Here is a 14,972-nt window from a genome sequence, read left to right on the forward strand (position 1 = left end):
GTCGGACTACCCAACCATTACACTTGAGGTTAACCCAACACCGTCTGAGTAGAAGAAAAAAGTTCCTCCTACATGGACTTTCCAAACATTGCACGTTCCACCATCCTGAACACCCTGATCCATCACACCTGACATCACACGCATCACACCTATTGACTTTGTCCCATGCAATGACAACATTAGGTTTCAACAGCTGAAATGTCTTGAAACATACTGGATCTATAAAATGTCCACTATAGTCCCGAAAGGATTGAATGAGATAAGTGAAGTTATAATCTAATCCATCTAACTATAGCCTTCGCAACACAAAGTGGTTGTTAATGATTCAACACATGTGCCTTATAATAACGAGCGATATGATATAGAAAGTATATCACTTACCGTTCCATTCCCTCTTATTTCTAAATTTTTTCCTCCGCGGTCTCTGTACATCCAGTTCTGGCCCGGCCTATTTTCTAGTGTCAAGACTAAGTATGCTGTCATCACCATCATGTTCTTGCTAACGGCAGATGTGCTTGCGCATTTGATCACAAGAGGGCACTGCACATATCGCCCTCCTATTACATAGGTAATATTGCAGAACTACATTCATTTATATTCTGATGTTCCTTATGGTAGGGAGCACAGTATATTAACTGATCACTTGCAATTTTATCTCATTTTATGGTTAGTAGTTTTTGTGATGTGTGTCATGTTTTTTATCGGTACCGTTTACTATCCGGTGTCATGACCCGGAACTATTCTTCATGGTCCAATATATATGTACCTCTTGTATCAGTATGTTTATACCTGATAAAGAGACCAGTCCAGTCTCAAAACACCATATGAGAAGCATTGTTTTAAATCTTTTAAACAATAAAATCACCTGCATGGCTATCCTGACTCTGCATTCTCGATGGTTTAGCGCTCCATATGATGTCCCAATTTGATAACCTCTGCTGTCGACTTCCTGACTTAATCGACTCCGGTACTCGATTCGCTATACCGGGTGGTCCTGGGGGGACCCAATTCTCTATATCGTGATTACAGGTGTTGTGCTCTTAGCATAACATTATCCGGTAAGAGATGAATCTTCCCTCTACACTATACTATTCCTATACCTGACAATCTTCACCAGGTGCGCACCACCTTGTTTTTTCTCATTTCTTCACATTTTTGTTTTGATGGGACTTTTTGATCGCTTCTTATACATTTTTATAGGGTATACAAAGTGATCAAAAATACGCAATTCACGACTTTGGTATTTTTATTACATATCTGCCATTGACCGTGCGGTTAAAGTAACATTATATTTTTATAGTTCGGACATTTAGGCATGCGGCGATACCACATATGTTTGTATATTTTTGTTTACATAAAAAAGGGGGGGGGGGAAGGGGGATGATTCAAACTTGTATAAGGGAAGGTGTTAAATCACTTTTATGAACTATTTTTTTTAAACTTTTTTTACACTATTTTATAGTCCCCATAGAAGATTGCATACACTGAACAATGCTATGCCACATTTCCGAGCGGTCCCAGTGCCGGTATCTTCTACCGATGTCTGCCCATGTTTTTTCCGATACACCACCATGCGAACAGAGCCTAAGGGTATGTTCACACGGATCAGCTGTGAATGTGCTGCAGATTTTGATTTCAACAGAGAAGTCAAAATATACAGCTAATCCCCACCTTATCCACAACACATTTGTGTATTTTGCTGCATATTTTCCGCTGTTGATTTTGCCACTCATTGACTTCCGTGGATAGCAAAATCAGCTGCAGCTAAATATGCAGTGGATTCTGTTTGTGTGAACAAACCCTTAAGGGTATATTCACAAATACAGTATCGTGTGCACATTTAATGTGAAGGATTTGAAGCAGCAGATTTAAAGCTACGTTCAGTCATTTAGTTAATGTTGAACTCTGCGGCATAAAATCGTGACGTCACGCTGCATCGCTAGTCATCAGGCATGGAGCGAAGTGTTGCAGCTGGCATTCTAAACGAATACCGGGTGCCGCAGGGAGATTGCGGGTCATCTCAGCAGTGGGAACCCCGCGATCAGACATGTTATCCCCTATCCTTTGGATAGGGGATAAGATGCCTAGTGGCGGAGAACCCCTTTAAGGAATTTTCCACTTTGAACAATCCCTACTTGCTAGAGGAGTTCCATGAGAATGAACTGATCAGCTGAACACAAGTTGTCTTTCCAGTGAGTAGGCATTTGCTCTGTATCATGAGACACTGGTCAGCAGGAACTGGGCACTGCCGCATTGGTAGCAGGGGATCAAGCAGGTGAGTATTGTGTATTATACAGTGGGGATCAAAAGTTTGGGCACCTCAGGTAAAAATTTGTATTAATGTGCATAAAGAAGCCAAGGAAAGATGGAAAAATCTAATTACAGATTAGACATTCCTATAATATGTCAACAAAAGTTAGATTTTATTTCCATCATTCACACTTTCAAAATAACGGAAAACAAAAAATTGCGTCTGCAAAAGTTTGGGCATCCTGCAGAGTTAATATCTTGTCCTGCCCCCTTTGGCAAGTATCACAGCTTGAAAACGCTTTTTGTAGCCAGCCAAGAGTCTTTCAATTCTTGTTTGAGGTATCTTTGCCCATTCTTCCTTACAAAAGTTTTCCAGTTCTTTGAGATTTCTGGGCTGGATAGACCCCTGCTCTTTTAAGGTCTGTCAATAGATTTTCAATTATGTGGAGGTCAGGGGATTGTGAAGGCCATGGCAAAATCTTCAGTTTTTTCCTCTTGATGTAATCCCTCGTGGATTACAAGGTGTGTTTGGGATCATTATCCATTTGTAGAAGCCATCCTCTATTTAACTTCAGCTTTTTCACAGATGGCATCAAGTTAGCATCCAAAATTTGCTGAAAGTTTATTGAATCCATTTATCCTTCTTCTCGTTTTCTCCCCAAAGCATGATTGATCCATCCCCATGCTTAACAGTTGGACAGAGGTTCTTTTCATTAAATTCTGTTCCCCTTCTTCTCCAAACGTACCTTTGCTCATTCCGGACAAAAAGTTCAATTTTAACCTCATCATTCCACAGAACTTGTTTCCAAAATGCATCAGGCTTGTCTATATGTTCATTTGCAAAGTTCAAACGCTGATTTTTGTGGTGAGGACTTAGAAGAGGTTTTCTTCTGATGACTCTTCCATGAAGACCATATTTGTACAAGTATCTCTTTATAGTGGAATAGTGTACCACAACTCCAGTGTCTGCCAGATCTTTCTGGAGGGATTGTGCAGTCAAAAGTGGGTTTTGAATTGTTTTTCTCACAATCCTGCGAGCTGTTCTGTCTGATATTTTTCTTGGTCTTCCAGATCTTGCTTTAACTTCCACTGTTCCTGATGACTGCCATTTCTTAATTACATTCCGAATAGAGGATATTGACACCTGAAAACGTTTTGCTATCTTCTTTTAGCCTTCTCCAGCTTTGTGAGCGTCAACTATTTTCAGTTTCAAATGTCTAGACAACTGCTTAGAAGAACCCATGGTGCTGATTGTTGGGGCAAGGTCCGATGAGTCTGTGCTTTTAAAACCTTTGAGATTGACATCACCTGGTCTTCCCAGATGATGATTGAGAACAATCCATGACACTGGCAGGTCTCAGCTTTGCAAAGGGGGCAGTGCATGCTATAAATTCTGCAGGGTGCCCAAACTTTTGCAGACACCATTTTTTTGTTTTCTGTTTTGAAAGTGTAAATGATGGAAATAAAATCTAACTTTTGTTGACATAGTATAAGAATATCTAATCTGTAATTGTATGCCTTTTCGAGATTTTTCCATCTTTCCTTGGCTTCTTTATGCACATTAATACAAATTTTTACCTGGGGTGCCAACACTTTTGATCCCCACTGTATTTAAGCCCCTTGAAAAAAATATTAAAACTTGGATTCCCTTAAAAACTGGTCATATTCTTCTTTGCCATTGATCTTACAGTACTTACAGTGCTATGATGTATGTAATAGGATACATATAGGAGTAGAAAATTCCAGAATATACCTTTTCCCTTGTATATATACAGGAATTATGGAGATTACAGAACTGCCTATAGCTATAAACTATATAAAGCTATAAAAGAAGCTGCATTTCCAATTCAATTTATGTATTAGATCATGGAATGATCTATCAGAGCTCAAATTGTATTTTTTATAGATTTGTTTTGAAGGAAACAAGAAATATGAGTGTGGCAGGCAGAATGTATATCTGCATTTCCTCTGCTTTTTGTCTTTCCATAATGGACATAGTTCAGATTTTGGTAAAGATGCGTTATTAGAGATTAATGACATGAGCCCAGCCCAGGTGAACCTGTTCTCTCCCAAAACTTTTCTGTAAAATCGTCTCACAGAACATATGAACTTGGCCTGGCAACAGCGCTATTATTAGCAGAAGGGATAAGGAATACATGGCATTTTGGCATCTGAATAAAAGAAAGAAGTACTGGGAACACTGAGATGATGTAAGGGTAGCCCAGAATACCTTGCAGCTAGCAGCAAGATCACATGACCCCATTTTATCCAATCACTGCTTGTATTATGTGACATACAGCTCCCAGGCCAACCAGGAGAAAGTATAAGGGGAACTACAGTGCATAGGAACTACTGAACTCAGAAAGCCTTTACAAATCCAATAGAAAGCAAGCTGGTCAAAGCATTGATCAATGGGCTGCCCTCAGACAGTGACCTTCTGTCACTTGAATTACTCAGGTGCACTCCTGATCTAAGCACTGTCACTGCAGAACTAGCCCATACAAGCTATCACATTATAATACAAAGCATTCTGAGCAAATCTGACCTGTATTTTAACATAAATATTAATTAAAAGTGTTTATGGTGAATGTGGTAAACGCATTTTATGCCAAGTTGTCTGTATTTTCTGGGTTTAACCCCTTTAATGACCACGGACGTATATGTGGTATGCCTTGGGGGGGTGTATGGTAGCTGGGGTGTTGTGATAGATGAGGGGTTAATGTTAACCCTATAGTTCGTGACACCAGGCTGAGGGCTAGTATGCTGAGGTAATTTTCCGGCCTATCGCCGCCCTTCCCAGTAACGATAGGTGCATGTATAAAATGACTGAAGGTCCACAAGGTACTTGAACTTGGATAAATTTACTGAACGGCTTGCCGTACATCCAATGCACAATAACAGTCTCAAGAATACAGTCTCTGTATAGTGCAATGACTGACAGTTGTTGCGGACCTTGACTTTAGAGACAGTCTCTGAATTTTGGGAATATTGCGAAGATCCGTCCGGATTTAGGCGATAGATAAGGTTCGGTGATCTTGCAGAGTGTTTAGGGATTGATACACTCTCAATTTAGAATCAATCAGCCGTTGCCGCAAGGCTCGGGCCTAACTCACTGCGGGAGATAGCTGTATAGGTCCTTCCTCGTCAGGAGTGCAGGAGCAAAGAGAAAGAACAATGGCCGCCGCTCACTTATATGGGCAGGGGCAGGGCCGCTTTTACTGGTCCAATTAACTGTCACTCACCGTTACAAGGAGTGATGGGAGATATACGTCATAGGGACCTCCAAAGGTCCTGAAGCACAAAACCATAGAGGTTATCTGATCACGTGACCGGCAAGTCCTGCTACGCTATGTACAGGTAATTAACTATTTATTTACATTTATACAATCCTATAGATATAAATCCTAAATGGTTACTGAATAACTACTATCTGGATGAGAGTAGACTAGGGGTGAACTAAACAATAAGGACCCCGACGTCCTAGGGACTCTGGCTAAGGGGGCCTATATACACAGGTACCGGATATGATACGGTATTGGAACACCACATATATTTACATCCTGTGGCCGGCTCCCGATCTGTGAGCGCGCTTCGTATCTGCGGGGTCCCGGTTACTATCAGCCGATCGGGCTGATGTCCGGTATTAACCCTTTAGACGCCGCAGTCAAAGTTGATTGCAGCATCTAAAACGCGAGAATACACAGCTGGTTAGCTCAGCAGAGCTGTTCTGGATCACCGTGGTGAAATCAGAGAAAACCGAAGAGCTGACAGGACAGCGGGAGGTGTCCGATCAGAATTTGATTGCTCCAAGCCTGAAATCCAGGCTTGCACAATCAAGCACAGAGGACACTGATCAATGCAATCCTATGGCAATGCATTGAACAGTGTAAGAGATCAGTGCATGCAGTTTTATAGCCACTAGAGGGGGCTAAAATGTAAAAAAAAAAAGTTAATAAATGTGATTTAACCCCTTCCCTTATAAAAATCAGAATCACCTCCCTTTTCCCATAAAAAAAAGTGTGTAAATAAAAATAAAAACAAACATATGTGGTATCGCTGCAAAGTCCAAAAACCGTATTTTTGGTCACTTTTTAAACCATAAAAAAATGAATAAAATCGATCAAAAAAGTCTGATCAAAACAAAAATTGTACGGATAAAAACTTCAAAACATTGCGCAAAAAATGAGCCCTCATACCACCCCGTTTGTGGAAAAAAAAAAATTATAGGGGTCAGAAGATGACAGTTTTAAAGTAGAAATTTTCGTGCATGTAGTTATGATTTTTTCCAGAAGTACGACAAAATGAAACCTACCGTATATACTCGAGTATAAGCCGACCCGAATATAAGCCGAGGACCCTAATTTCACACCAAAATCCCAGGAAAAGTTATTGACTCGACTATAAGCCTAAGGTGGGAAATACATCATCCCCCCTGTCATCATCCAAACCCCCATCATTAACACCCTCATCATCTTCACCCTGTCATCATCCCCCATTCATCATCACCGCCTGTCATCATCCCCCCCTTCATCATCACCGACTGTCATCATCCCACCCCCCCTTCATCATCACCGCCTGTCATCATCCCATACCCCCCCACATGTGACACCATTTTGGAAATTACACCCCTCACATAATGTAATAAGGGGTACAGTGAGCATTTTTGCCCCACAGGTGTCTGACAGATTTTTAGAACAGTGGTCCGTGAAAATGAAAAATTTAATTTTCAGTTGCACAGCCCACTGTTCCAAAGATCTGTCAAACGCCAGTGGGGTGTAAATACTCACTGCACCCCTTATTAAATTCTCTGAGGGGTGTAGTTATCCAAAATAGGGTCACATGTGGGGGGGGGGTCCACTGTTCTGGCAGCACGGGGGACTTTGTAAACGCACATGGCCCCTGACTTCCATTCAAAACATTTTTTTTTCCAAAAGCTCAATGGCGCTCCTTCTCTTCTGAGCATTGTAGTGCGCCAGCAGAGCACTTGACGTCCACACATGGGGTATTTCCATACTCAAAAGAAATGGGGTTACAAATTTTGGTGGGCACTTTAAAAAAAATCGTTTACACATCCAACTTTAACGAAAAGTCGTCAAACACCTGAGGGGTGTTAAGGCTCACTGCCTGTTCTAGCACCATAGGGGCTTCCTAAATGTGACATGCCCCCCAAAAACCATTTCAGAAAAACTCACTCTCCAAAATCCCACTGTCGCTCCTTCCCTTCTGAGCCCTCTAGTGCACCCGCCGAACACTTGACATACACATATGAGGTGTTTCCTTACTCGAGAGAAATTGGGTTACACATTTTAGGAAGATTTCTCTCCTTTTACCCCTTGTAAAAATTCAAAAACTGGGTCTACAAGAACATGCCAGTGTAAAAAAATTTGAATTTTCTCCTTCAATTTGCTGCTATTCCTGTGAAACACCTAAAGGGTTAACAAACCTTTTGAATGTCATTTTGAATACTTTGAGGGGTGCAGTTTTTATAATGGGGTCATTTGTGGGGTATTTCTAATAAGAAGGCCCTTCAATTCCACTTAAAAAAAGAACTGGTCCCTGAAAAATTTAGATTTTGAAAATGTTGTGAAAAATTGGAAAATTGCTGCTATACTTTGAAGCCCTCTGATGTCTTCCAAAAGTAAAATCATGTCAACTTTATGATGCAATCATGAAGTAGACATATTGTATATGTGAATCAATATATAATTTATTTGGAATATTCATTTTCTTTATAAGCAGAGAGCTTCAAAGTTGGGAATTTTTCACCAAGAAATGATGCAAGTATCGATAAAATTTTACAACTAACATAAAGTAGAATATGTCACGAAAAAACAATCTCGGAATCAGAATGAAAGGTAAAAGCATCCCAGAGTTATTAATGCTTAAAGGGGTTCTCCGGCGCTTAGACATCTTATCCCCTATCCAAAGGATAGGGGATAAGATGTCAGATCGCGGGGGTCCCTCCGCTGAGGACCCCCGGGATCTACCATGCAGCACCCACCTTTAGCGGCTTCCGGAATCGCTGGAGGTCCTCAGGCTGAGTCCATCTCGACCACGAGGACGGAGCATAGTGATGTCACGGCTCCGCCCCCGTCTGACGTCACGCTCCGCCCCCTCAATGCAAGCCTATGGGAGGGGGCATGAGAGTTTTTTTCAAAAATTTTGTGAAAAATTAGTTATTTCTTAAATAAAATTGCCATGGTTCAAAGAGCACTTTTAGCACCCAAATTTAAAGGTGTACTCCGGTGGAGCGCAATTCTTTTCATATCAACTGGCTCCATAAAGTTAAACAAATTTGTAAGTTACTTCTATTAGAAAATCTTAATCCTTCCATGACTTTTCAGCTGTTCTATACTACAGAGGAAGTTTAGTTGTTCTTTTCTGTCTGACCAAAGTGCTCTCTGCTGACACCTCTGTCTGGTTTTTGTGGTGTGGTCTCTTTCCTCAGTTGCTCACAGACCGGAAGAGCCACTGTTGTTTATTCACTTCCGATGTGGACAAAATTAAACCCTTGTGCGCCAAAACAAAAACCAACATGATACAAAATAGTAAATGACTAACGAACGGAAAACAGAAGGACAATGAAAAAAAAAAAAGACAAACAAAAAACCTACACTCGTAGTAAATGAAGCCCATAGTGTTCCTACCTGTGTTTAACATAAATATGCATTGAAAGTGAAAATGAAATAAACATTTTTAAGCTGAGTTGCCTGTTTTTTCTAGATTCAATCAGACAGATAGCATTTCTTCCCTTTGCTTATGATAAATCTGTATTAAAAGCATTGAGAGTGAAAGTTGAATCATAAAAATTATTTTAAAGCAATGGTTGGGAGAGAAAGGAGTAGAGGAAAGAGCACCTCTGCAATGTACTCTGCCAATAAGCATGTTGGTGACAGTAGCAGCTCTGTCAGCACAACCAATTTGCCCTGCCTGGCCCAGTACCGGTAGAAGTAACCCTCGGTATAAAACCAGAATTTCAAGGAGGATAAATTGGATTTTTATAGGGAGAAGTTACACAGCCAGCTAGCCACGGCTTTCCAGAAGCAAACACCTGCCAAACAGGAGTCCACACTCTGCTCCCGTTTAGTCAATGTGGTGGCATCACTGTGGCACTTCAGAGCAGAGGCAGTGCTGCATTGGGAGTGACCAGAGGAGTGAGAATATATATATTTTTAGTTTATTTTTCCTTTCCCTGTCCCTTTTTTGTAAAGCCTGTAAAACCCCTTTAGGGAGGCGTTCAGGAGACTTTGCCACCACTGGGCCCTTTGCTTTCACCACTATACAAAGCAAGGCCTTTTTAGGCAACATTTTTTTTGTACTAAAACCTTATAGTCCAAAAAATATGGTATGAAAAAATCAGATGCCTTCTATCTGTCGCCCTGTACATGCACATCTTTGCTAAGAATTTCCACATAATTCCTTCCTATATGGTTTGCAATTTCATTTTGTTACCATGTAATCCTATGTGAAATGAATCCCCCAGTTGTGATAGGCTTCTGGCTTTTGTACAAGTTCAGCTCATTCCCATCCCTGTTCCCGTATTTCCTTCCTGTGCGTTTAAGGAGGATGCACTGCTGCTTAACCTAACTGCAAATCATGCCAAACAGGTGTGATACTGAATGGCATTCCTTCTGCTAAACTTATTACAATCGTGTCTTTTTCATTGTTAAATATTCCAAAAATAGTATGTTACTGAATTACACTGATTCTCTCCACTACTAAAATGTGATTCTATATAAACCGTATGTAGCTTTAGACTGTACAGTTATGGAACTACAAGTCTGTGCATGCATTGCATAGACTGGAATGAAACCTCCTGCCATAAGTAGAAATTAAGATATAACAGCACGTTTGCTATTTATTATGTCTTATGCTGGCAAAACAGGAAACCTTTTACTGAACTTACCAGAATATATTAGGAAATTACTTAAAAATAGCCATTCCTTAATACAATGTATTTATGGGAATCACTCCCTTTGGCAGCTGGCATATTCTGATAATACACATGCAGTGTTGCTGGGAATTGAATCCATGCCCTTATATATTTTGGTGGTTCCACCAAAGGTGAGCTTACACTGCAAAGTGAAGCACTGGCCGGAAACCTGTCGTAAAAATGAATTGCTTTAAGAGAAATTCCCGATAAAATGTTTAATTATTCCACATGCAAGGAAGTAAAATTCTTCCAGTCATTCTTGCAGGCATGGTCAGCAGAAAAAAAGATGCCCCCTACATAGCTAGACTTAACTCCAAAGTATTCCAGGTCCTAAATAAACTGAGGTTCCAGACCAGATGCTTAAATTAATTGTTACGGGCAGCGCTCCGGTCACTCATTCTAACGGTGAGCGCTCCCTCCTCCTGTCTCTGGCGGCTCCGGGACTCGCTGTGCGGGATGCGCCCGCATGCGAGTCCCGGGCATCTCCTTACCCCACGCTGTCTTGGGCTCCTCTCTGCATGCGCATCGTCGGCGCGCGCATCCCCTCCCTTAAGGCGAGTGGGTGCCGGCACTATGCGATTTAAAGGGCCAATGCCACCTTAATTATCTGTTGCACCTGTACCTCTGTTCTAAGTATCTGCTTCTCCCACAACTTGCCGGATCTTTGTTTGCCTAGAGCCTTAGAGAAAGCGTTATTCTGTCTACCCTGCCGTGTTCTGACTTTCTGCTTCTTGACCTGACCTTGCTTCTCTGCCGCCTGCTTATTGACCTCCTGCTACGTTCCTGACCACTGACCTTCTGCTATCTTGACATCGAGTTGCATATCCCTTCTGTGCTACCTTACATCTCAGCAACCTGTGTGGACGGGTCGCACCAGGGGTAGCGACCTTGGTGCCGCCTGCCGCAGCAAGTCCATCCCGCTTTGCGGCAGGCTCTGGTGAAAACCAGCGGGATCTTAGACTCCGCTCCCTGGTACAGCCCACATCATCTTCCACACAGGTACAGCGGATCCACTACTACCGTGAATGTTACATAAACTTATATCCTAGAGAAGACCCCTAAACAAATTGATACCCAAGGCCAGACCCCAGTATTAATTTAGACCACACATGGAAAGTAATTCATACTACAGACAAAACCTCAACATCAACTCAAACCCCAGACCAGATCCTTACATAAATTGAGACCCCACTCCAGAATTTCATATATTTCCAGATTCACATATTCAATACAGATACCAGACTAGACAACTAAATTCATTTACATCCCAAACCCTAAATCAATTCAGACTCCAGACAGGACACCTAAATTAATTTGGACTCTAAAGTAGATGCTTAATTTAGACACCCAGACCGGACCTCAAAATCTATTCAGACCATAGACCAGACTCCTATATTTATGTAACGCTTCTTAATCCTATAGTATAGTATTTCTGTAATATCAATTTATAATAACTTACCACTATTTATACTCTATGAACTCATCAGTAGAAAACTTGTATACATTAATATGGAAGTATTACAGGGAACTAGCAGTTCTGTGTTGGTGCTGTTGGTTTCAAAGATTATGATATAATTCAGGTCCTCCAAATCATTCTTGCATAGATTCAGAATCCTAAATTAATCCAAACTCAAGACCTGACTCCAAAATAACTCATTAAGCTGATATCCTAGACCCTTAAAGGGGTTATCCAGGAAAAAACTTTTTTTTATATATATCAACTGGCTCCAGAAAGTTAAACAGATTTGTAAATTACTTCTATTAAAAAATCTTAATCCTTTCAGTACTTATGAGTTTCTGAAGTTAAGGTTGTTCTTTTCTGTCTAAGTGCTCTCTGATGACAAGTGTCTCGGGAACCGCCCAGTTTAGAATTGGTTTGCTATGGGAATTTGTTTCTAAACTGGGCGGTTCCCGAGACACGTGTCATCAGAGAGCACGTACACAGAAAAGAACAACCTTAACTTCAGAAGCTCATAAGTACTGAAAGGATTAAGATTTTTTTTAATAGAAGTAATTTACAAATCTGTTTAACTTTCTGGAGCCAGTTGATATATATAATAAAGTTTTTTTTCCTGGATAACCCCTTTAACAACTTGAGACTCCAATATTAATTCAGATTAGAAGCTGGACCCCAAAATTAATTCAGACTACATACCAGACCACAATATGAATTCAGACCCTTGACCAGACCTCTAGATAAATTGAGACTCCAGACCAGAATCCCAAAAAATTCAGACCCCAAATTCATATCCAAGACCCCAAATTTAATTAATTTAGGGTCTAGGATATGAATTAGCCTCCAGACCAGACCCTTAAAGGGATACTCCGCCCCTAGACATCTTATCAAAGGATAGAGGATAAGATGTCTGATTGCGGGGGTCCCGCCGCTGGGGACCGTGATCTCCCTGCTGCACCCGGTGTTCGTTTAGAGCATCGGGTGCAGCGCCGGAGGCTCGTGATGTCACGGCCACGCCCCCTCAATGCAATTCTATAGGAGGGGGCGTGACGGTCGCCACACCCCCTCCCATAGACTTGCATTGAGGGGGAGTGGTCATGACGTCACGTGCGGGGAGTGACCGTGACATCACGAGCCTCCACCCTCCATCGTCAGTCATCCAGCACGGAGCGAAGTTCACTCCATGCACCAGATGTCTGGGGTGCTGCAGCTGAGATCATGGGGGTCCCCAGCAGCGGGACCCCCGCGATCAGACATCATATCCCCTATCCTTCGGATAGGCAATAAGATGTCTAGGGGCGGAGTACCCCTTTAAATTAATTTAGACCTCAGTCCAGACCTTTAGATTAATTCAGACCCCAGATCAGACAAAGCTCTAGATAAATTCAGACCTATAAATCGTTTCATAGCAGACGCCAATGTTTACTTATCAAACCTTTCTCCTGTAGTAGTGTGGATCTGTAATACCATTTTTTTTATATCTTTACAATCATTTTGGGGGTGCTATATCTACTTTTTCTTAATCCTTTTGTCCAATTGGGAAATATAGACGTCTGCTTGCAGCTGGTCTCTACTACCTTATCAAGATAAATATGCATTCTCCGCTAAGTTGAAGGAGTTGGCAAAGATAGCTGGAGCACGACTGAGCAATGTCTACTCTGTGTGCCGTGGGCTTTGGAGAATGGAAAATTAAACTGTTTCTAAAGGCTTGGGCTAGATAACATTTTAGCCTGAAAATTCACCATTAGGTTGAGTTACAGTTTCCAATATTGCAATGAAATTCTTTCATTACTTAGTCTTGGAAACTGACGTGATACAGTAACAAACTGCAATGCAACCTGATTGTGTGTGTTTACCCTTACTAAATAATAAGATACTATAATAAATTTAGTTTGGTTTGGCCTCACCTACAAAGATATTGATAAAATAGAACTGGTCCTAAGATGGGCTACAAAAGAGGTGGAAGGGGTATTCCTGGGAAAACAAAATGTTTTCAAATCAACTGGTGCAAGAAAGTTATAGAGACTTGTAAATTACTTCTATTTAAAAATCTTTATTCCTTCCAGTACTTATCAGCTGCTGTATCCTTTAGAGGAAGTTGTGTACTTCTTTCCAGTCTGACCACATTACTCTCTGCTGACACCTCTGTCCATGTCAGGAACTGACCAGAGCAGGAGAGATTTGCTAGGGGCATTCGCTCATGTTCTGGACAGAGTGGAAAGAACTATACAACTTCATCTGGAGCATACAGCAGCTGATAAGTACTGGAAGGATTACGATTTTTAAATTGAATTTATTCACAAATCTGTATAATTTTCTGGCACCAGTTGATAAAATTTTTTATTTCCCCCCCTCCCCCCCCATTGAATAAACATAACTTTAAGGCCTAAAGAACCAAATTTGTATAGTTTGGATGGAAAAGACATTTGATCGAAACATTTAAATATGTTAAAAGGTTAAAGGGGTTCTTCGGTGCTTACACATCTTTTCCCCTATCCAAAGGGTAGGGGAAAAGATGCCTGATTGCGGGAGTCTCACCGCTGGGGACCCCCGGGATCTTGCACGCGGCACCCCGTTTGTAATCAGTCCCCGGAGCGTAGCCGCTCCGGGTCTGATTACAGACGACCACCGGGCCGGCGGCGTGTGACGTCACACGGGGGCGGAGGCGTGACGTCACATGCCGCCGGCCCGGTGGTCGTCTGTAATCAGATCCAGAGCGACCACGCTCCGGGGACTGATTACAAACGGGGTGCTGCGTGCAAGATCCCGGGGGTCCCCAGCAGCAGGACTCCCGCGATCAGGCATCTTATCCCCTATCCTTTGGATAGGGGATAAGATGTGTAAGCACCAGAGAACCCCTTTAAATAAGGATGAGAAGGGAAGAGTTTTTAATAAGAAACTAAACACAAGAACAAGGGGGCACAATCTGAGGTTAGATGAGAAAGATCAATAGCAAAATAAGAAATTAATAATATACTGAAAGAGTAGAAAATGGTTGGAACAAACTTCCAGCAGATTTGGTTGGTAAATCTACAGTAAGTGAATGTAAACCTGTCCTGAATAAACATATACCTATCCTTAAAGAAAAATAAAGGAAAGAGTCTAGGGTAAACTAGATGGACCAGGTGTTTTTTTTTCTGCTGAAAATCTTCTTAGTTTTTAGGTTTCTAAGATGATCCCAACCAAAGAGCATATATTGTCAAATGGTCTAAATGAGCGCATGTAGTTATTACTATGTATTTGTATGCTTTTTATAGAAGTTTATATGTCTATGTGTAGAAGGTTGTTACGCCGAGCGCTCCGGGTCCCCGTTCCTCCCCGGAGCGCTCGCCT

At 41.5% G+C, this 14,972-nt stretch overlaps 1 protein-coding gene across 3 annotated transcripts in view; it reads left to right on the top strand.

Annotated features, from left to right (window-relative positions):
• Positions 1-14,972, top strand: part of MORN1 (MORN repeat containing 1) — a 443,783-nt gene that overhangs the window by 91,954 nt on the left and 336,857 nt on the right. The window lies entirely within an intron of this gene.

Source organism: Hyla sarda, chromosome 10 (assembly GCF_029499605.1).
Source record: "Hyla sarda isolate aHylSar1 chromosome 10, aHylSar1.hap1, whole genome shotgun sequence".
Classification (NCBI taxonomy): Eukaryota; Metazoa; Chordata; class Amphibia; order Anura; family Hylidae; genus Hyla; species Hyla sarda.